The 23,217-nt window shown below is 34.1% G+C and overlaps 1 pseudogene; it reads left to right on the forward strand.

Annotated features, from left to right (window-relative positions):
* The first annotated feature begins 1,077 nt into the window (after positions 1-1,077).
* On the forward strand, positions 1,078-18,115 carry LOC149155987 (proline dehydrogenase 2, mitochondrial-like; annotated as a pseudogene).
* The last annotated feature ends 5,102 nt before the right edge of the window (positions 18,116-23,217 follow it).

Raw genomic sequence — 23,217 nt, forward strand, 5'->3', positions numbered from 1 at the left:
AGAAATATTATTTTTCTTATTTTCCTTTCTGGTAATATAATGAAATAATGCAAAAACTAAATATTTTTTCATTTTTCCTAATATCTTTTTAACAACAATTTAGAATATATCACACTTACATATATATGATTGACATTCAAAGTTAATTGTGTAGATAAGAAATATTATTTTTCTTATTTTCCTTTCTGGTAACATAATGAAATAATGCAAAAACTAAAATATAGATGTTTCTTCTACTACTTTTTCATTTCGTAGTGATTTCAAAATCAAATATCATTTTTTCTGTACCATTAAACCAAAAATAATCCATTTTCATTCATCTTGACAAACATATTATTTTTGAATTCATATTCATAATTTAAAATAATATTTTTTCTTTTTTAATATGTAAACAAAAGTTTCGATGATAATCCCTTCATTTAAATATTCAAAAAAATATCGCTCTTGTTTATATTTTGTAAAATATATAAAATATATGTTTTTCCATTCTATGTTTTTTCCATTTATACTTTACTCTTTTTTTCTTTTTAATCTTTTTCTTTATTTACTTTTATTTTTAATAACTATGTTTTAATTTATAATTATCAAGATTTAACTTTGAAATTTTTATAAACTTATTGGAACCTATTACCCTTTCATTTACTATCCATTTTTATTTATTTTTCAGATATTCCCTATTTTCATACTATAAAAAAGCTTAATAAGTATGTGATTATCAATTTGATTATTTCTCATGTTTTGATGCCTACTTAAAGGGGATTTTGTAAATTCCTAGTCCAAACTAAATATAATTAACTAAAGATTTTTATATCCAAACTACATATAATTCACTGACACAAACTTGCCTTCATTTTATCCAAAGTTCATTTTATCCAAAGTGCAGTTGGGGCAAAGTTTTGTATCTGCCACATGTCTATCTGCATGCATGCAACTCTAGTGCTATCTACAAGTCAGCAAGCCAATTTATTATCCATCCCAACCTTGGGTTGATTCTTTCTTTCGACCAGCGATTGGATTCTATCGTCCATAACAGGGAGTCGATTATCGTGTAATCTCAGTCACCCGGGGAAATTAGCTATGGAAGGGCGCAAGTTATGGTAAGGTTTGTGACCTAGACTACAAGATTACTGTTACTGTTTTTTGTTAATATTCTGTTGATATATCAGTGATCAATTTTTTTGGTTATATGTAAGAAGTTTACAATCCAGCTAAGGCAAATCCTGCCATAGATATAAGCTGATATAAAACAATCTTCACATCTAATAAAACATATTTCTATTTTTTTTCTTCCGAAAAAAAAAAGAAGTTTTCTTATTTATTTATCCCAATTTATTATCTTTTTGACTTATAATTTAGAGATCCATTAGCAATAATGTTCGCATTTTTGTGTTTTATGTATGTGGGTTTATTCATGTGACTGAAAACGAAATGTATCGTTATTTTTTGCACAGGCATAATAAAATTCTCATTCAGGGACTCAGCCAACCTGCCCCGGACTCAAAGGATTTGTGTTTCGAACGGCAATTTGGTCAATCTTTTGCCGTTCAAACCATGGCTTGTTTCTGGAAGCAACACTGGTTGTATTGGTGAAATCCTCAGTACAACACCGTTCGACTCATTTTCACCTTTTGCTGCGCCCTAATATTTGGCTCTATTTTTTGCAGAATTGACCGGAACATGTAAACATTACTTTCTCCAATTCTAATGTGTTGTTCGATGTGGACAAAACGATCCAATTCTTATGTGTGGTTGGATGTTGTTTGTAGGCAGAAGCAACAAGATATATTCAATGCTTTGGGATCCATTTTCGCAGCTATTATCTTTCTGGGCTTCTCTAATGCCGTCTTTGTCCAACCAGTAGTTGATGCGGAAAGGACAGTTTTCTATAGAGAAAAGGCAGCAGGGATGTCTCCCGCTCTTCCCTATGCTACTGCTCAGGTAACTATTCTTAATTTTTTTGGTTAGGGCCGTTCGTATTTTTTTGGGTGCGTGTATTGTAATTTTTGGTGTGTGTATCATTTTTGTTGATGCCCTAAGATTTTCATTTTATTCTTTATTGGTCTGAATTTTTAGCATTTTTCTGTCATGAATTTATGTGCCACACTTTTTCCTTCTTTTTTTTTTGGCATTTCCATGATTCGAAATCAAATAAATCCAAAAAAATTATGTGCTAAAGTTCTTCATTTCTTTCATCTTGTCATTTGCATGAAGCGCCATAAAGTCATATGCCTGCGGTAAATTTACCCAAAAATAATTATGAATTGAAGTTCTTAATTACTCAGCAATTATTTCCTTCCCACATTGTACAGAGTTTAGATTGGTATTTATCCAAAAATCAATTATTTGTTTTACATAGGTTAAAATAATGTAATCACCGGGTTTACATTGTTATTCACTTTATAATTTCTGAGTTCAATCTTTAATTATTTTTACCTATAACATTGTTGTCTTTATTTTAGATAGCAACCATTTTTCTATGTATAGTAAATAAGTTAATTTTACTCTTGTATAGGTGGAAGAAGCCATCAAAATTTTGTAACTTATTTTCAAGTTATTTTTATAACCCTCTTCACATTTGTTCCTTTAATGCTAAATTTTCTTTGTGTTATGTATCCAGTTCTTGTTTACTAATTATTAATTTCGTATATGCTTATTTCAGGTACCGATTTCTCTTTTGAACATAGCGTTTTCCTTTAACTTTTCCAAATTTGGCATGGCTTGATTTCAACTTATTCAAGTCTTCCGCCACGTCTAAGGTACCCAAATTTTGGTTTCTCATTCTACATGGGTGTGATTTCTCTTGTTCGAAGAGGAATCTCCCGACTGTTAACCTCAGAAATGTTTGTTAATTGTTTTCTTTCACGTCTTTTGGGACATGTAGTTCCTCTGAAACATAATTATTTATAAAATGATATGAGCCTCTCATGTATTGAGTATTGTTTTCGATTATGAAGAAAACATTTAAGTTATATAATTATTTTTCTAATTACATGTTTCTTGAGGTTGGTTAGAGCTCTTCCAAATCTTGTCTCCATGTAATGATATTTTTAGATCATAAATGAAACTTTGTATAATTTTGGAAAACAATACCATTGTGTTTTCTTGTGAAAACAATGGTAAATATTGATACTTTTGTATTTTCGATCATTGTGTATCTAGGCTAGTTTATTATATTCGCAAAGTGAAGATTAAGAGTTATTACGTTAATCAAAATTTATTATATACATATTTTATTATTGTTTTGTATACATATTTACTCTTCAAAGTCGAACAAAGTCGAACAAGGTTTTCCAATCCTGTATTACTAGGTGCGGTGTGTGTTGAAATAACACATATAGATAGACTTGTATACATAACCAATACCTATCTAGTTTCAACAAATACCTTCATGTTTAATTTCTCAATTAACACATTAAATGTCTACTATGTATGCGATTGTTTTCTTTAGCATAATTTCTAGTTTTCTTCCTTTAATAGTCCTCCACACAATATTTATGAATAAAAATATAACCATAAGTTTTCTACTATATAAAATTTATAAAATAAAACAAAACAATTAGCCCTTTTCTCTTTACAGTTCAAAATTCTCTAATAAAATTATAACTAACTCTTTTCCTTTTCTTTTACTATGGAAAATGAGTAAGTAAAATGTAACTAAATTATTTTCTTTCTTCTACATAGAATTTTCTAATGAAAAACATAATTATTTACTTTTTCCAAAGAAAAAAGAACAATAGGTAAGGACACTGACTTCAAAATCAGTAGTTTGGGAAAACTAGTAGTTGAGTACTTGGCTCCTCTCAACATTGATATTGCATCCAACCATTATCCCCTCAAGGATATTGCTTCTCTTTAGCATTTTCTCTCACAATGAGCCAAAAGAAATCAAACACAAGATTCTTATCAATTTCCAATCTACCACTCTTTTGTGGTTAGTAACTACCTCCACCTCACCAAAAAGTGGCAGGTAGTTGCTAGATCATTAATGAGATTTTGTTTCCCACTCCCAAATACAACCTCCTATTTTTTAGGGAAACAATTAATTGGTCAATTTCATAACTTCTGGATAGACAGTTTGCTAAATTTTAATTTAAACATTTTATCAGCATATTCATTATATAAAATAATGTTTTAATTTAAATATCTTAATAAATTAATGTAATAGTTTACGGAAGTTCCATTTTTTTGTTTTTAAATTAGAAGTTTTATTCTTAACAAATATTTAGACAGTAAATTATATTACAGTAGAAATATAATATTCGTATCACAAAGCACAAAACTGAGTTTTATGTTGGATGGAATGTGATTGCCGCACCCACCAAACTCTTCATTAATCACATTTGGTCATCCAAAGACAAAGTTAAATATAGTTTCTGCAAGGTTGCCACCTCCTCTAAGTTCCCTGCAGACCCCGGCAGGGACTACCGCCACAGCAGTGGCTCCTTGTTACTCTTTAACAAACTTAAAATTAACATAAATTTAATTTTATCAAATTAATAATTTAAAATTATAATGAATAAATTAAGTTTTAAATATTCAATTTCCATCTCATACTTTTCATTTTTCACCTAAACAAAAAATATATTAATAAATCGTTTATTTTATTTTAATAAATTATTCTTTTCATTTTTTCAGTTAAATACAAAATATATTAATATATCGTTTATTTTATTTTAATAATTTTTTTTTTTTTTTCCGCTTAAATACAAAATATATTAATATATCGTTTATTTTATTTTAATAAACTATTTTTTTATTTTTTCGCTTAAATACAAAATATATTAATATATCGTTTATTTTATTTTAATAAATTATTCTTTAGAACTCTAGTTCTAATCGAATTGCTCATTCAATGAGCGTGGGTTTCTTTGCGAGACATCGACTTAAACTTTAAAAAAATATATCAGTGCCTTTGGTCTTGCATCTTAAATTATTTTTCCTCACCTATAAAAGTGTTGAGTTGTGTGACGATGAGATGAGATCTCCTGGAAAAGCAAGGTCAAACAAGCAACCTGGGAGTGGGTAGGACGAAAGGCCCTGCTATGTTGGCAATTTCTATCATCCATCGGAAGTAGGTGTAAGTATTAATAGAAAAACTAGGCAATTCCGATCCCGGTATTCGCTGCAGGATACCAGGCGCGTACGAATCTTGAGATTGCTTCGCTTCTTCTCCGAAGAAATTAATTAATTACAAAATGTTCGTAGAAGATTGACCAGGGATGGAGTGACTCATTCAACCGAACACTGTTTATGCCATCCCCACTGCTAATGAAGCTTCCCCGCCTCTAATCGTTCCCGAGTTGAAGCCTCGGCCAGTATGATTCCTTTAAAGCTTTGTGATAGCTGCCGATTGCGATCTTCAAAGTTTGCATCATATTGAATTCAGAACATGTAGGGGTTAAATTGAATGTGTTGGAATTAGGATTGAAGTTATATCAAATTTGGTAGGTGTTAGTAAATAGACATATTATTAGAATGTTTATTTATTTTCGAGAGAAGTTTTAAATTATTTCATGTTTAACAATTTTTAGTATGAGTTAGGGTGTTTGTAATTTAAAATATTTAAGTTAAATACTACTTAGTAAAATTATGATGGCCATTACACCAAAACTTGTTTAGATATTAGTAAAGAAAAACATCATCAAAATTAACCAATCCTTCAAAAAAAACTATTAAACACATTTTGCCCCCAATAAAAAAGGAAAGAGAGAGAGAAAAATGTGGAATTTTTTTTGAATGATGGAGAAACCTGGATTATCCAATACCCAACGGAATGAGTTCTCATTTCTGTACAGGTCATGAAGATTTCAATCTTGTTGGTTACGGGTCATGAATATATTATTATTATATATTCATTTATATATTATTAAACATAAAATTATGTTTGTTTTCAAAGCTTGGCAAGACTACATCTTCATCAAGGGTGGGGAGTTGAACAAAATCATAAATATTTATTTTAATATTTGAGTTTTAAATATTTTAATTATAATTTTTTATAATATATAAGTAATTATTTTTTATTATTATTTTTACCAAAAAAATATTGAGGAAGTGTAGCTTGATCAAATATTTATATTTATAACCTATACCACATGAAAGTTAATATATTTTAAAAATATATAATTTAATAAATATATTTTATAAAAAGTTATTTTTAAACTTTACATATTTTCATTATAACTATTGAAATATTCCAAAAGTTGAAAAATGGTTTAAATAAATTATAAATACTATGTAATTATTTCTGGTTAATAATTAAATTATATATTTTTTTATTTTTTGAAAGTTTAAAATTTAAAAATTAGTTTAATTTATTATAAATTAATAGTGTTATTATTAAATTAATAATATGAAATTAAATTAAATTAATATAATATTTAGAAAAATAATAAATTAAGTATACACTTTTTGAATTATTATATATAAAAATAAAAACTTATGGGATTATTATAATAATATTAAGAGATGAGTGAAATGATAATTTGGATATATAATGATGACAATGATGATTATTAACATCCATTAAGGCTTATATGGTTTATAGGACCTATTGACGGGCCAAAATGTACCGCCAACAACTAAGGGGGTGCAACAACTAAGGGGGTCTCTCCATTGTGAAGTCCCAATCAAACCTAACACTGTTTGGGATAGGAGCCCCATCCGATATGTGGGCCCGATTGCCACCATGAATGTCTTCGCTCTTGGTTGTCAAATGAAAAGGTGTTAGAGTGAGGACAAGAATGAAATGCCAAGACAATGAAACAAAATTAGCCCAAGATTGACAAACTACAAAAAGAGGTACAAGAAAGTCTCAACAATATTAAGGAGTATGCCATGAGAAGGGTCACTGAGCTAAAACCCAATTAGACATACATGAACAAGAACATGCCAGAGGTTAATTACAAATTAGTTCACAATAGATCACCGACATGGTGAGAAATAAGTAAACATAGATTCGAAAGCGAAACATACATGGAACAATTATGAACCAATCCATAACATATTGTGTATATGAAAGCACACATACAAATACAGTGAAAATATCATACAACCAATACAACCATCATGAGTAAGCATGGGAATCAGTGCCAAACATGAAGAACGTCTTATTAACGCTGCTGTAAATTCAAGTATATATCCTGCAATTGGTCAAAACCCAACAGTGGAACATGGACTACTCATATCATTACCCAATGCAAAATCCTAGCCTCACGACAACTCACACTACTAGTTGCTAAGAGTTGAGTGCCTCTAGTGCTCAAGTACAAATCAACTATCTAATCCTTGCCTCAACTCAAGTGCTAAAAGTCCCCTCTAATGAAGCATGAGGGCACATTTATAGATATGAAGTGACTATTTAGCTACCATGACCCTTGACCTCCCCTCGTGACTCTTGAACTTCCTCACTGCTCTCTCATGCCTATTGCTTGGTACATGTTGAATTGATCACAACATAATCACTGATGCCATGATGGGAATATTTTCATACTGATAGCAGAGAGAATGTAAGGAGAAAAGAGAAGTTTTGAGAAACCCTAGGGTTGGTTCTTGTTGCCAACATTGTTGTGAAACCATGGAGACTTGCATGAACGGTTGAAATTCTTGCTATTATGCCTCACTTGCATCCAATCATCTTCTGTCATTGTGTTCCTGACATTGCCACTAGATTTTAGGAGCGTGAATGGATCGAGTTTTGGTCTTGTTGAAACCCTAGTTCATAGATTTTGTGGAAACCCTAGCTCCCTTCTTCTAGGTCAACATTCTTGCTTTCTCCTGTGATCTGCAAGAAAACAAATTACATTATCCACATACATATTGGCAGTCAAAGAATAATATCAGAAAGATTAAAAGAATGATTGAGAGTGAAACACCAATTTGGACCCCTGTATAGTCCTTTTCTACACCACAGTGTTGTTGCAATGTGCAGTCAATGAATGCGATCTTTATGGGGTGTCCTTGGGCTCCAAAATGTTTACAGCAATTCCTAAAAGAATTGTCCATATCTCTCCTTGCTTGAATAAAACATCAAGCAATGTTTTAGGGTGGAGGACCCAGAGCATTTGTTATCTTCCATGGAGGAAATGCGATGCCAAAAGGCATAAAGCTTCCTGGGCTTCAGGATCCCACACTCTAATGCATGTGGCGAACTCCCATGAATCTGCTTTTGGACTCCTCAATGCCATATATGTTCATCCATAATCCAAACATTACGATAGTCAAAGGCAATGACATCTCATAATCAAAACTGGCAATGTAACTTCTACTACTCTGAATAAAAGACAACTCCATTGAGAAAGTTATTGCATGACCCTTCTTTAACTTCATTGTCATTTGGACATTGATATTATCTCTCTTTTCCCTCAGTAATGATATCCAAGAGATGATTTGTAACCAGTGCACCCCATGTAAATTGGCAGAAGCAGTAAATTATTTGTCCTTTATTTACTTCATGATTGCTCATGTCTCATGTTTGCTGCACATTCTCCTCATTATTTTGAGGAAGAAATGCGTAGTGCTAGTTTTCACTGCCCCATGCAACATCTTTAATTAGTTTGAGAAGACCTTATTCAAATCGAATCATGGCACCTTCATGACCCAAGCATGGATCTAGCAGCCTCACGATCATTAAAACAATCACATTTGGACATGTGAGTTGAAGAAGTTTGGCAAAATCATGATATGTTGAAGAAATCGTGAGCTTTGGGAGAAATGGTGACCTGTGAGGGAGTCGCATAGTTGCATTAAAATGAAGTCACATTTTCTGGCAGCTTCCCTGAGGCATAAAAATGTGATTGTGCGACCCTGGTGGAAGTGCAACTTACTAGAGGTCGCAGAGTTGTGTTGCACATAGGTCGCTCACTCTAGTTGATTCTAGAGTGCGATTCTGAAACTTTCGTGGAAGCGTGACTTACCAGAGGTCGCATGGTCGCATTACATAAATGGTCACACTCCTCGGTGGCTTTCCTAAGGCTTTACAGTGCGACTTTGCGACTTCTGAACTCGCCAAAAGAATTGTGACAACGCATTTTTCCAAGATCTTAACACTGAGCATTTACCCTCCTAAAGACCTCAACATTCTTGGAATAAGGTCTGAGCGTTAACTTAAGCAACAAAATGAGCTTCTATTTCACCCAAGAGGATTCTGTTGCTGATTTTTGTGTAGTCCTTTCTGAAATCTTAGCGTTGTATTGATCGGTGGCTTTGCTGGAACTATCATGTGTTTCCTCTCCTTTGTCGTATAGGCTCATAACGCAACAAACAACGTCATATTTCAATGGGCTCATTAGCTTCTACATAATATTTTCTTGGACATTAACGTTGGCTTGTAGTCTGAAATTCTTCCGTCGCACCCCTGGAGTGTGTGTTAGTCTTTCAAGTGTGTATAACATTGAGGACATTTCTCAACTCATGCCAATATGTGGCACAACTGGCGTGCAGTGCATGCACCCTTTCCATCCTCGATATGTAGCTCTGACTATGACTTTTAACGCCATCGACACATGTCCTAACTTTCTTTAGCGTATGCTTCAGCGTATCCATTTCAAACAACATTTAGTGTTATTATGGATGATCCACATGGGTTTCGCTTCTAATCTGCCACCTTTGTGCAAAGAAAAAGGAAACCCCTTTCACTCTAACCCAGGGTAGGGTGATTACCAAGAAAAAAAATCAAGGCAATTTTTTTATACCTCCAGGTCACGGAAGCTTCACTTAATGAACCTTTGACATATCACGTGCGTTCATGGCATATTAAATAATACCTTTAATTTGAATGCATATTGGAAAATACCTCTAAAAATCACATTATTTAACCCCCTATCAATACGAACCCAATACACCTTCCCAATTTAGAAACCCCTACTTTCACTAGATATTGTATGTATCCATTATCTCATTAACATTTTTTACACCCTTTTATATTTTTTCATTAACTTTGGACTCCATTTTTTATACCTTCCAATATAAAAATCCTCTACCCCCTATATATCCCCAATATATTATGTCATTTTTTCCTTAATAAATATCCCCTAATATGAATCCACATGATATGGTATTTCTCCCTCAGTGAAGTCCCCATGCTCCGGGTACATAAGTGATAAAATACAACCATAAATTCGACCTGAGTTACGCAGTCCTTATCTTTTTGGTTCTTAGCGGAATCCTCCATACAACATCGTTAGGTACGCCTTTGTGGATCCAAAATCAAACTATTCGTGATTGTCGTGGGTGCCTTTGAGGCTACCAATCCATGTATATGCATATCATGTATGTCCTTTGAAAATTGTCACTCTAATGCAACGCTAGTGAGGCCTTGAAATGTGAGTTGCATAGTGTTCTCCTTTGACATCTCATTGGATATATACATAAATAACCTCTACTCTAATATAACATTGATTTGTGATTTCCAATGCATTTTATAATGAGCCAAGATTGACATGGATTGTCAAAAGGCCCTTCACAACTTTAGCTTGTCTTTAGAGTCACGAAATAATACCATGCTTTGGAAATAACTTCATGAAGCTCGACTAGTTTTATTTCAAGGTATTGTTTAGTGTAGATATTGCATCAATCAGTGTGTGTCCATGCTCACTCCATTTAATTCCCCATTTAATTACGTGAACAGAAAATGAAATAGAAAAAGTTAGTTTATAAACATGTTCATATGAAGGTAAATAAAATAATGACCCAAATTAATATGTAGGGTTTGAATGAGGCATGCTTAAACACAAAGTTTAGGCATTTGGGTGAGCTCATTAATTACATGTGATCTAGATATTATGTGATATTAAATATGACGATGCAATTATAGTGCCAATGACTCGAGGTATTTGTGAGAACGCATTCTATGGGTCATGGGCTAAGTCGCAACATGACCAAGGTGCACATTGAGACACTCTAGGGCTTCAAAGGCACAATAAGCATAGTGGCAGTTTCATAACCCTAATATAGTTAATAGGGTGAGAACCCAAAAGAAACCTTTAGCCATTAGCACAAGGTACTACCATCACATTGGAAGTGTATTATGAGAAATAAAAACTTGAAGGTGCATGCATCATTAGAACAATAGCCCCTTAAGATGACTTTGTGTTGACTCAAATGGTCAAATATTTTCTTGAAAGGTTGATACGTGAATCGACATGCAAAGCTATGACAGCTTGAACCTCCCTTTGGAAATTTAATGCCCACGCTCAAGGATATCACTGAAAGATGACGAGGTGCATGCTAGATTTGTGAAGTTCAAACTCTTCATTGTTAATTATGAGAGTCTAGCATTTCGAGATATATGGATTGAACAACAACCTTTCCAAACCCTAAAGCACTCGAAGGTATAAGAACACATGTGCAATATGACCAATGGTCCAAACATATGCCTCTCTCTTGCAAATGCATACTGATGGGGAGATAATGCCTAATAACACATTACAACCACATCCACCTGCTGAAAACCCTAATGAATTTAAAAGGGATGAGGACCGATGCAGGATGAGGTTAAGCCATGAGGTACCCTTGTAAACCCTAATGTGTCAGTATGATCAAGCTCAAAGGTAAATCCAGAAGAATAAAGATAGAAATAAGTGTGAGCATTAATAGGGTTTTTTAGGAATAGGTCAAGGAGAGGCTGACCAATTGAAGGCCCAATCATAACCCTAAAGGCTTGAAGCAAGTAGTGGGGGACCCAAAATTTTGAATATGCCCAAAATTTTGGGTGTTGTTGTAGCGGCTACAACATGACCTTAAGAAGGTAAGAGATTAAATAGGATTGTTTAACATTTTATTTCTATGCTAAAAAAGAAGTGAGAGAAGGGCTCCCAAATCACCATAGTTTTGATGAGTGAAAAGGTTAAGAAGGTTGTCAAAGGACAATAGCTCTAGTGTTAGCTAGTTAGTTTAATTCCCCACATGTGTGGAAAAAATTTGAACAAGTTGAAATTAGTGACTAGTAATTTCTATAAGCCTCAAGGATATTGAATGTGAGTATAAAATGGAAAATCTAAGTGAAAGTGTTTTAATGTGATTATAAGATGGACAATCTAAGAGAAAGTGAATGTGAGTGTAAGATGGACAATCTAAGAGAATTTGTTTTAATGTGAGTATAAGATGGACAATTAAGAGAGTATTTTTTATTGTCAATCCTCCTAGGATTGCACAAGTGACAAACTCTTTCATCCCAGGGTGTTTTGGGAATTGGCCAATGCCTAGTTTCCCTACGAAGCTTGTGAGAATTAGTTCTAATCTTGGAAATGTTCATTTTCTTCTTAACACTAGTCAAGATATAGATATATTGGTTTTCTTGATTGGGGTTGATCACCTCCTTATAATATTACACTTTCCTTTTTCCCTCAAACTCTTAATTTTCCCACAATTTCTCCTTAAATCTGGAAGAAATACTATTTTTAATATATCCAAATTTTGCAAGATGATCTCATTTTTATTCCCCAATGGTCTGGCCAAGACTAGGCATCCTTACACCACTATCACTTGAGTCAAAGGTGGATGTTTTGGCTAAAGTCAAAAGAAATTTTAGGAAACCTCTTGCATCCATATTGTATAACTTCTTCTTATACATAAGATACCTAGTGATTAAATAAAATATTGAAACAAAATTAAATAAGAAAAAAAAAAGAAGGAAAGATAGATTACTGATAAGGTGAAACAATACCTTTTATTGATCTCTTGCAATACCTTTTTCACTTGGTAACGTTCTTTTAATATTTTCCATAGTATGATTTATATGTTTCATGATACATTTTCTAAGGTGTAATTGGTAATGTTTTTCTATTTTATTTTTATTTTTATTAACTAATAATGTTTTTTTATTTAATTCATAATGTAAGATTTATTAAGATATAATTTAGTGTAGCAGCCCAAGGTTTAATTAACTGGTAATGTCTTTATATGAGAATTGTTAAGATATAATTTAATGTAATGGTTTTAACAACATTTTAAAGTGGGAGAATTACATATTCCACAACTTGGAAGAAGGATTGAAATGAATTGAAATATTCTATAACAAGTTTAGAAAAGTAAGACATGTAACAAGTTAATATGTAAGAAGTTAATGTTTTCATGTGAAAATTTTGGGAAACACTTCACAATGCAGCTTTAAGGCATTTACTACATTGGTACACTTGGCAAGTCTATCAATCAAATACATAGTTATAAAACATGTCGGGGAAAGCTCTGGAGCATGCTTGATCCTCTTCTACATGTGAATCTTTGCCCTATTCAAGAGTCGAGTCTGTTGTTGTTTGCATGTTCATTCCTTCTCTACCCTACAAGTTCATTCCTTTTGTTGAATTCATGCTCCTTCTCACTAGTGCTTTCATGCTCATTCCCTTTATTACATGCACGCTCATTACTCTTGTTTCATGCGAGATCACTCCCTCTGTTATCTGCAAGTCCAACCCCTTTGGTTTGATGGTTCATGAATGTGAACGCCCTTTCTATGGAGGTTGTGGTAGGGACATGCCTCTACTCCCCCCCGACATGGCCAGGGCATTGAATATTTTGATCCTAGTGTCTCGTGACGACATCGATGACAAGTTGCTAACCTTGAGGTTGTTGAGTTCCGCTTCGTGGACAATCACACTTGGGCTCTAAGGAACATGCTAGTTAGACACATCAAGGACCATGAGGACAACATGTTGGTCATGGAGGCTCACATTCTCGACTTGGATCATTTCAATCTAGATCTCAAGGCAACTCTCTGTGACATGGCCAACTCCCTCAACATCAACTTGTACCCATCATCTCCATCAGCATTGCCTTTGTCTTTGCCAAGAATGTCCATTGATATCCCATCCCAGTCAACACCTCTCAAGGTTGACCCTCCATCCTCATCAACACATCCTGCATCATATTTTCCATTTATGTCAGTGCCTCCTTCTTAAGTGTCCAAGAGTCGATGATGATCTCAAGCCTAAAGAAATCCCTTAGTCCGGTGATGATGACCACTATGGCTCCGTGCCCATTGAGGAAGAGGAACCTGAGACAAAGAAGCCACCCTGAGTAGGTGTTCCAACTTTTCTTCCTTCTAGTTTTGTCATTTTTCTGGTCATTATGCCAACAATTATGTATTCTCTCCACTATTAGTTTCCCTGTTACATGTTCAACACCCCACCATCAGACTCTAGCCAACTCCTTTGGACATTTTTTAATGTATTTTGGTCTCGCTCCTTCTATGAAATCATGGAAAAATCTAAGAATTTATGCCTTGAATGCCACAATGATGTAACTACTGTATATTTTTTGTAATATAAAGCTCTTTAACTTACAATAAAAAGGGTTTTTTGCACGAGCACATGTATACCTGTTAAGATGTGTGAAAAATTGCAAGGACAAGCATTTAATTTATTGGATATTTGACAAATTATATGACACTAATAGTTATTGAAAAAAAAATCATTAGCACAACAACATAATTCTGCACATATTGTCTTTTTACTCCAAAACAAAATTCACAATACTTATATGAATGTTAAGGGCTTCAATTCGATAAAAGAGTAAACTTTTGAAATTTCATCGCCACATTTGGCCCAAAAGTGTGACACACCTTCATGGATTCACCCTAGAGCATTGCAATGGTCTAACTAGTCACATATAAATCAACTCTTTTGTTTTGGGTTTTTCTGCAAAATTCTAGGCCTAAAGCTTGCATAAAAATCAGATTTGACTCAATAGAACTTGTGCACACACACCACACCTTGGATCCACATGGATTTGTGGTCTATTTTCCTTTTTAAAACTGTTTCAAACTCAGGCTTGTGTTTTCATTCTAGGTGCGTGTGTCAATAACATGTTGGTCTATAAACTTGTTTATATATCGACATAATATGTGAATGTAACCCCTTTTCCTTTTGAAAGAGAATATATTAAGGAGACATGTAGGGTAGTAAATATTAGGAGAAATGAAAATAAAAAATAGTGATTATATAGAATCATATAAATAACCATTTTTTAATTGGGAGCTTGAACATCACAAAATACCATATTTGTTTTCAAAAAGGTTTAAAGTTACTAGCTAGGAGCAAGTAAAAATCTATTTATGATTGGACTATTTTTTATTTTCATTTCCTTATGGTTATGTTGAAAATATTGGAAAGTTTTTAGTGAATATATTTTATAAACTTTGAAATGTTACATATTTGTTTTAGTTTACAAAACACAAAAAAATTACAACTACTTTATAAATGATTATTGACAATTCATTTTAAAACATGATGTTTTTTAATCAAATCAACTTAATACTTTTTCTTTTGGTACATTCTCTTTATTAATAATATAACTCAATATATATTTATTTTAATTTAATAACTAAACATTTTATCAAAATTATATTATATTATCCATCTAAACACAGTTAATTTTAAAATATTTATTAATTATATTTTCATTTAAAAAAAATATTATATTTTTTATTATTTATAAATATTTTAAGTTTTCATATAACTTAAATAATATTTTATTACTTATTTTAATTTTAATATCATTTAATATTAATATATATTTTATTTTATTTTTATTGATAATGTATATATTACTATATCATTTAATATTAATATATATTTTATTTTATTTTTATTGATAATGTATTTATTACTATAGTAAATATCTCTTTATCTTGTTTATTGGTATCTTTTTTATATCCAACCATTGTAACTGGATGGAAAAAAAAAACATTTTCATTCAGCTTTCTTGATGCGGCAATCTAATTTCTGAACTCATTTTTTTACACACTTTTAAAAATGGTAAAATAATATATGATTTTATAATTAAAAGTTTAATTATGATTATTCAAAAATAAACTGACAGCTTTTAATATATTATCTTATTTTTATCGCATATTTCTGAACTCTCTTTTTTACATCAATTTCAAAAATGGTAAAATAATATATAATTAAAACATCGATAATCTAATTTCTGAACTCATTTTTAGGCCGATAGGCCTTTCCTATGCATCAACTTTTCGTCAACACTTTTACCTTGATCCGTTTGATCAGGTGAGACACTTTCAACCGTTGATGTGAACCAAAAAAAGAAACAACAGAAAATCAAGAAAGCATAGAAAGTCAAGAAAGCCAGAGTGCTCGTTTTGGCAAAACACAAGATTTTCTGGACGCCATGCACCAGAGTATGCATCAACCTTGCTGTTTCTATTATAAAGCACTGGTCAAGGAGCTTTCCTCCCTCTGCCTCTTCAATGCAATTGCCATGCGTTTCATTCATCACATAGCCGAAAAAGAGGAAAATAGGTAGCTGGAACTGCGCCTGGGTAGAAAATCTCTTGTCCCAGACGAGCAACCAATAAAGCAATTGCTTTGCCTGTGCTTGAATCAGTTCGGCCTTTCGAGGTATTTATTAGGCAATCTTGATCTGGAATTCAAGATTTGCAGGGGTTTTATGGCATCCAGGGTGCTTCCATTCGTGAGTCGAAGAACCTGCAGAGTTTGGTCCTCAGCAAGGTCTCATGAATTCCGTTACACCAGTTCCCGTAACGTGAATTCCTCTTCGAAAACCCTGCAATATTCTTTGGTGGCTGCAGCCACGGCTCCTCAAGTTCGCGCAGATTCCGTCAATGGAGCCATTAATGCTCCTGCTGCCATTCACGACTTCGAAGATGCAGAGGGATTGTTCTCGGGCTTAACGACGAGGGAGCTTATTACTTCGCTTTTCAATCTCCTTCTTGTTTCCTGTGAGCCTATCGCGGATCTGGGCATGAAAGCACTGAAATCACCTCTGATGGATTACGTGCCTTACAGAGTACAGCTTCTCAAAGCCGTGAAGTGACCGCATTTTCTCATTTCTGCGCTGGTGAGAGCATCGCAGAGGCCTCAGATACTTTGAATAGAATGTGGGCGTTGGGTTTGAAGGGAATTCTTGATTACAACTTAGAAGATGTTGTGGATAACGCTGCCTGTGATGCCAATCTCCGCTAGTTTCTCACCACCGTCCAGTCGACGCCTCTGCTTCCACCTGGATTGGCAAGTAACTCATCTTTGCCTCCTTTCAATCCTCTGTAAAGTTTTTTGTCCTAAATTGTCTGCTAACATCGGTGGATTTGGTGTTACAGGTAAGTTTTGCCTGTGTGAAAATCACGGTCGTCTGTCCTATTGCTCTTTTGGAAAGAATCAGCCACTTGCTAAGATGGCAGCACCACCATCCAACCTTCAGCCTGCCCTGGAAGGCAGAGGCTTTGCCTATTCTTCAAGCCCTACTTACCACACATGCTCTACGCCTGAGCCCCACCGAGGAAAACGATCTAATTTCAACGGAGCAAAGGCTGTTTCAGCTCTGCTGAGCCTGCGAGGCCATTTCGCTTCCTTTGCTGGTAGATGCAGAATACACAGCCGTTCAGCCTGCCATTGATTACTTTATTTACAGAGCATTTTCCGAATACAACAAAGGCCTCGAGCCTCTGGTGTATGGGACTATACAAGCTTACTTGAAAGATGCTTTGCCTCGTCTAATTGAGGCATCCGAAGCAGCTAAAAAGCAGGGCATTTCAATGGCTCTGAAACTTGTGCGGGGTGCCTACATCACAAGAGAAAGTGCCGAGGCAAAATCATTTGTCGCCCCTTCCCCTGTACATTCTCTGATTACGGACACACACAGCTGTTACAACGCCTGCACTTCGTTGATGCTAGAGAAGGTTTCTAAGGGCGAAGCATCACTGCTACTAGCTACACACAATTTCGAGTCTGGTAAGCTTAATTTCAGAATTTCATTATTATTGTGTTGATATCAGAATGTTCAATTATGGGATTTGATTCATTATTTGTAATGGTAACGATTTATCAGCAAAATTGGCTGCTGGTAAGGTTGAAGAATTGGGAATTATGAAAGGAGGGCAGAGTGGGTTACAGTTCGCTCAATTGAAGGGCATGTCGGACAGTCTATCTCTGGGTTTGGTCAAAGCGGGATTCGAGGTGAGAAAATATCTTCCGTTTGGACCAGTGGAGAGTGTGATGCCTTATCTCATCAGGAGAGCCGAAGAAAACCGCGGGATGCTTGCTGCAACCAAACGATAGCATAGTAAGGTTATTGTAGAGGCAGCCACAGGGATAGAATTATCCTCTGAAGTTGATGACTTCTTCACCTTATATTTAGATTTCAATGCTCCTATGCAAGGATAATTTTAGGGGCGAATGTTCGCCCTTTGGCGAAATTAAGGGGTTTTAAATTTTTAGTGGGCGAATATTTTGTATCATAGTACATTTTTACAAATCACCTCAAATAGCCCACCTTATTTTAAGGGAGAGCGTAAAAAAGGTAAATTTAGCCCTTGAAATTAGGACTTACAACCTTCCATTCGCCCATTTTCAAGAATAGGTTTTATTTAAGTGAATCCATTTGCCCATTTTCAAGAATAGGTTTTATTTAAGTGAATCCTATGGGCCAAATACCATATTTATAAAGAGGTATGGTAAATTAATAAAAATATAAATAAATGAGAGGTATGGTAAATAAATAAAACATTTTTTATATTTACTCCATAAGTCACCTTATATACATGTAAGGGTGTGAACAAATAAAAATATAAGTAAAGTGGAGGTATGGTAAATAAACAAAACGTCTTTTTATACTTACTCAAAAGGTATGGTAAATAAATAAAAATATAAATAAACTAGACGTATCGCAAATAAATAAAACCTCTTTTTATATTTAGTCCATAACCCTCGTTCTATTTATGAAGGCTCAAGAAAGAGGTTTTATTTAAGTGAATCCTATGGGCCAAATACCATATTTGTAAAAGAGGTATGGTAAATTAATAAAAATATAAATAAACGAGAGGTATGGTAAACAAATAAAACATTTTTTTATATTTACTCCATAAGTCACCTTATATTTAGGAACACTCAAAAAATGGGTTATATTTAGGTGAAACCTATGGCCAAAATACTATGGGACAAATACCATGGACTAGATTGTTATTAATACCATGCAAAAAACCATTATTAACCCTAATATTAGAATTAATAAAAATAAAAATGGCACATGGTATTGACCCATGGTATTCACCAAAATGGCACATGGTATTGACCCATGGTATTCACCTGGAATGTAGCCTATTTAAATGGGGGAATTAAACCAGCATGTAGCCTATGCTAAGATTCGTTAGGACTTTACAAAGTTTTATTATTTAGTGAAAGACTCGCCAAGATCTTATTCACCAAAATGGCACATGGTATTGACCCATGGTATTCACCTGGAATGTAGCCTATTTAAATGGGGGAATTAAACCAGCATGTAGCCTATGCTAAGATTCGTTAGGACTTTACAAATTTTTATTATTTAGTGAAAGACTCGCCAAGATCTTACAAGATTTTATAATTGAGTAAAATATTCGCCATGCCTGGTGAGAGATTCGCCAAAAAATTATATATACATATTATATTATTGATAAAATCGCCTTCCATTTTTCCTATATACCATGGAGATTCGTCCATTTATTATATTTATAAATTTAGGGGGGGTTCTTAAAATTTTCCCTGCTCCTATGGCTGTAATAAATGTTTCAAATGCACTTAATAAAAATGTAAAAAAGTATCTGTTGTTGACTCTAGTCTAGTGGACCCTTTTTCAGGTTTCTGAATAATACTCAAAATGCAGGGGGAGACGATTCACTTTATATTTAGATTACAATGCTCCTATGGCTGTAATAAATGTTTCAAATGCATTTAATAAAAATGTAAAAATGTATCCGTTGTTGACTCTAGTCTAGTGGAAAATTTTTCAGGTTTCTGAATAATACTCAAAATGCAGGGGGAGACGATACGATCACCGCACCCAACAAACGTACAATTATCAAAACACTCAAGGTTGCTATTCCAAGCAAGTTAAATCAATCAACTCAGCATTTGGGATCAAATCCCACAAAGCAATTCTATTCGTTCTATTCAAATTCCTTCAAGATTTTGAAAGTAAAATCAATGAATGATCAATATAATTTTACAATAATAAAAAACAATTAGAAAGCCTTTACCCAGCTCAAATTGCTCATCCATTAGGCTTGAACCAACATCTCTTCTAGAGAAATTCAACAATTCTAATTTAATAATCCTATAGGCCTCTCTTTATACCTTTTGAGACAATTACTAGTTTTACACACTTTTAAAAATGGTAAAATAATATACGATTTTATAATTAAAAATTTAATTATGATTATTCAAAAATAAACTCACAGCTTTTAATATGTTATCTTATTTTTATCGCATATTTCTGAACTCTCTTTTTAACATCAACTTCAAAAATGGTAAAATAATATATAATTTAAATATCGGCAAATCTAATTTCTGAACTCCTTTTTTTACACACTTTTAAAGATGGTAAAATAATATATGATTTTATAATTAAAAGTTTAATTATGATTATTCAAAAATAAACTCACAGCTTTTAATATATTATGTTATTTTTATCGCATATTTCTGAACTCTCCTTTTTACATCAACTTCAAAAATGGTAAAATAATATATAATTTTACACTTATATTTAAGTGTAACTAAGTGTTTAATTTTAATTATTTAAACATAAACTCACAAATTTTAATATATTATGGTATTACAATAACGACTTCCGCACCATTGTTTTTTGGAGATTTTTTATTTTTATTTTTATTTACCAGAATTGCTTACATTGTAAGCGCATTTCAAAACATATTTATGATATTTCAAGTTACAAACTACAGATAAAATATGCTTTTAACCAAACATGTTTAAAATATGGGAAGCCTGGGCAGATTGCAAGAAATGACTATCAAAATTGGGCTCATAAAAGGAACCAACTTCAAAAGATTAGCAATGTGGCTAATTTGTTAATTGGTGGACAAATGCAATGCCACTGTACCGCAAACATAAACATAAGTCGGTCGAAATCACCTTATATGAATTTCCCTACAGTAAATTGATTCGCTTTTGTGAATTGTACAGTCTCCCAATAACAGGCTACATGAGAATCGTAGTCCTCCCAAGATAAGTTGGGAACGAGCTTTTTATCGGAACAAGGTCTGCATCCACATCAACATGGCATTTATGAATTGAGGTTCCGGTGTTGAATGGGATTAGATCCGTTCTACGTGGTGACAATATTTTCTTTATTTAGACTGGATTTTTTTAAACTAAAGTGTTGTTTTGAAATACTACTACAACATTTCCAAATATGAAATCTAAGATGCCCAAAATACTGCAACATTTCCAAATATGAAATCTAAGGTGCCCAAAATATTACATTATTTTGTAGAGTTGGTGAAGAGAATACTTGTAATCCTCACTGCCTTATGCTTTTCTGTGATAAATGCCATATTTTGAGCCATAAACCCCCTCCATGTTGCACTTGTTCAAACACTTCATGGATATCAGCTTTGAAAGAAGTAACATGCTAAAATAGTTTGGTGGGACGAATTACCAAAAAATAAATCAGGCTATCTGAATAATATGATGACCAACGAAAAAAGTAGCTACAGATAAAGTTGAATCGTTCTACTACATTTGTTCCCTTTGTGTCTAGGAATGAGAACGACAACAACAACTTCTTCTACCATGCTCCTCCTTTCCCTGCCCCTGCGACATGTGGACTCGCTCTTTCCAAATCCATTCAAATGAAAATTACCTCGCTCCCTGCAAATCCATTCAAATGAAAATTATTGAGTAGGCGGAAAATTCAAATTCAAATTTTGAAATTCAAACATAAAATAATTTTAATGATATTCATAAAGATGTAAATGTGTTAGAAAACCTGCACAGATGAATCTAGCTAGTAAAGGTTGAACACACAGCTTTGCAGAGCAAAAACATTAAAGGAATCAAAAGAGCAAAAAGAATGATTGATTCAGAAAATAGGTTACAATGCTCATGATATAGCATTACTAGGTGAAGATCCCAAGGTAATGTGCCATAGCGGTGATCAATGAGAGGGCTCAACACCTACAGCAAGTTCCAGAGAGAACTAGCCAGTTGCAGAGTGAAAGGAAGAGCAAATCAGGGAGTAAATCATGTAGAAGAACTAGCCAGTTGCGGAGTGAAAGGAAGAGCAAATTAGGGAGTAAATCATGTAGAAGAATTAGCCAGTTGCGAAGTGAAAGGAGGAGCAAATCAGGGAGTAAATCATGCAGAAGAACTAGCCAGTTGCAGAGTGAAAGGAGGAGCAAATCAGGGAGTAAATCATGCAGAAGAACTAGCCAGTTACGAAGTGAAAGGAGGAGCAAATCAGGGAGTAAATCATGCAGAAAGGATCTTGCATGTAGTCCCATGCTCTAACTAAGTGTCTGCATGTGCCAATAATGAAGGTCCTAGGTGTGTAGTACCTCCAACACCCCCCCTGAACACCACTATGGGGAAAAATAGAAAATGGGCCCTGGCAACTAAGGCCAAAGGTCACCCAAAATACAATGCAACTTGTACTAAAATTGAGGAAAGAGGGAAAACCTCATGGGAAACCCCCCCCCCCCAAAAAAAAAACAATGTAATCAAAAGAAAAGACAGTTGCTAAGCAACTGTGTCCTTCACTCCGAGATGATCACGCAGAGAGCGAAACTTCTGCTCAGTGAATGTCTTGGTGAAGATGTCTGCAGTCTATTCTGTTGAAGGACAAAACTACAAATCAATGACCCGATCATGTACTAAGTCTCTGATGTAGTGCATATGGATCTCTATGTGCTTCTTCTGCTGCCGCTGTACTGGATGCCTGCAAAATTTGAGAGTGCTCTAGCTGTCACACCAGATGACAGTGGGCTGGTGGAATTGGATGCCCAACTCAGTGAGGAAGTGTTGTAGCCACAGAGCCTGAATGGTGATGTTGACTACTCCTCTATACTCGACCTCAGCTGAAGAGAGAGCAATAGCAGCCTGCTTCTTGCTCGACCAACAGATAGGGCCAGACCCTAGACTGAGTGAATATCCAAAGGTGGACTTGCGATCAATGTTGTCGCCCGCCCAATCAAAATCTATGAAGCCAAGGAGATTCAATGCAGTGTCTGTTGCATAGTGAATCCCGAAGGTGATGGTGCCCTGCACATATCAAAGGATGCGCTTGGCAACATTCCAGTGTAGCTCATGTGACTCCTGCATGTATCTAGAAACTGCCCCTACTACATATGAGAGATCTGGTCTAGAGTGGGTGAGGTACAGTAAGCTCCCCACTAGCTGTCGGTAGAGAGTACTGTCAACTAATGGAGTGTCACCTCCATCCTCAAGGCAAACCCCAGATAGAAAAGGAGTCGGT

The sequence above is a fragment of the Pinus tabuliformis genome, chromosome 9 (genome assembly GCF_031772625.1).
Source record: "Pinus tabuliformis cultivar Carrire ecotype Pingquan chromosome 9, CPIR1, whole genome shotgun sequence".
NCBI lineage: Eukaryota > Viridiplantae > Streptophyta > Pinopsida > Pinales > Pinaceae > Pinus > Pinus tabuliformis.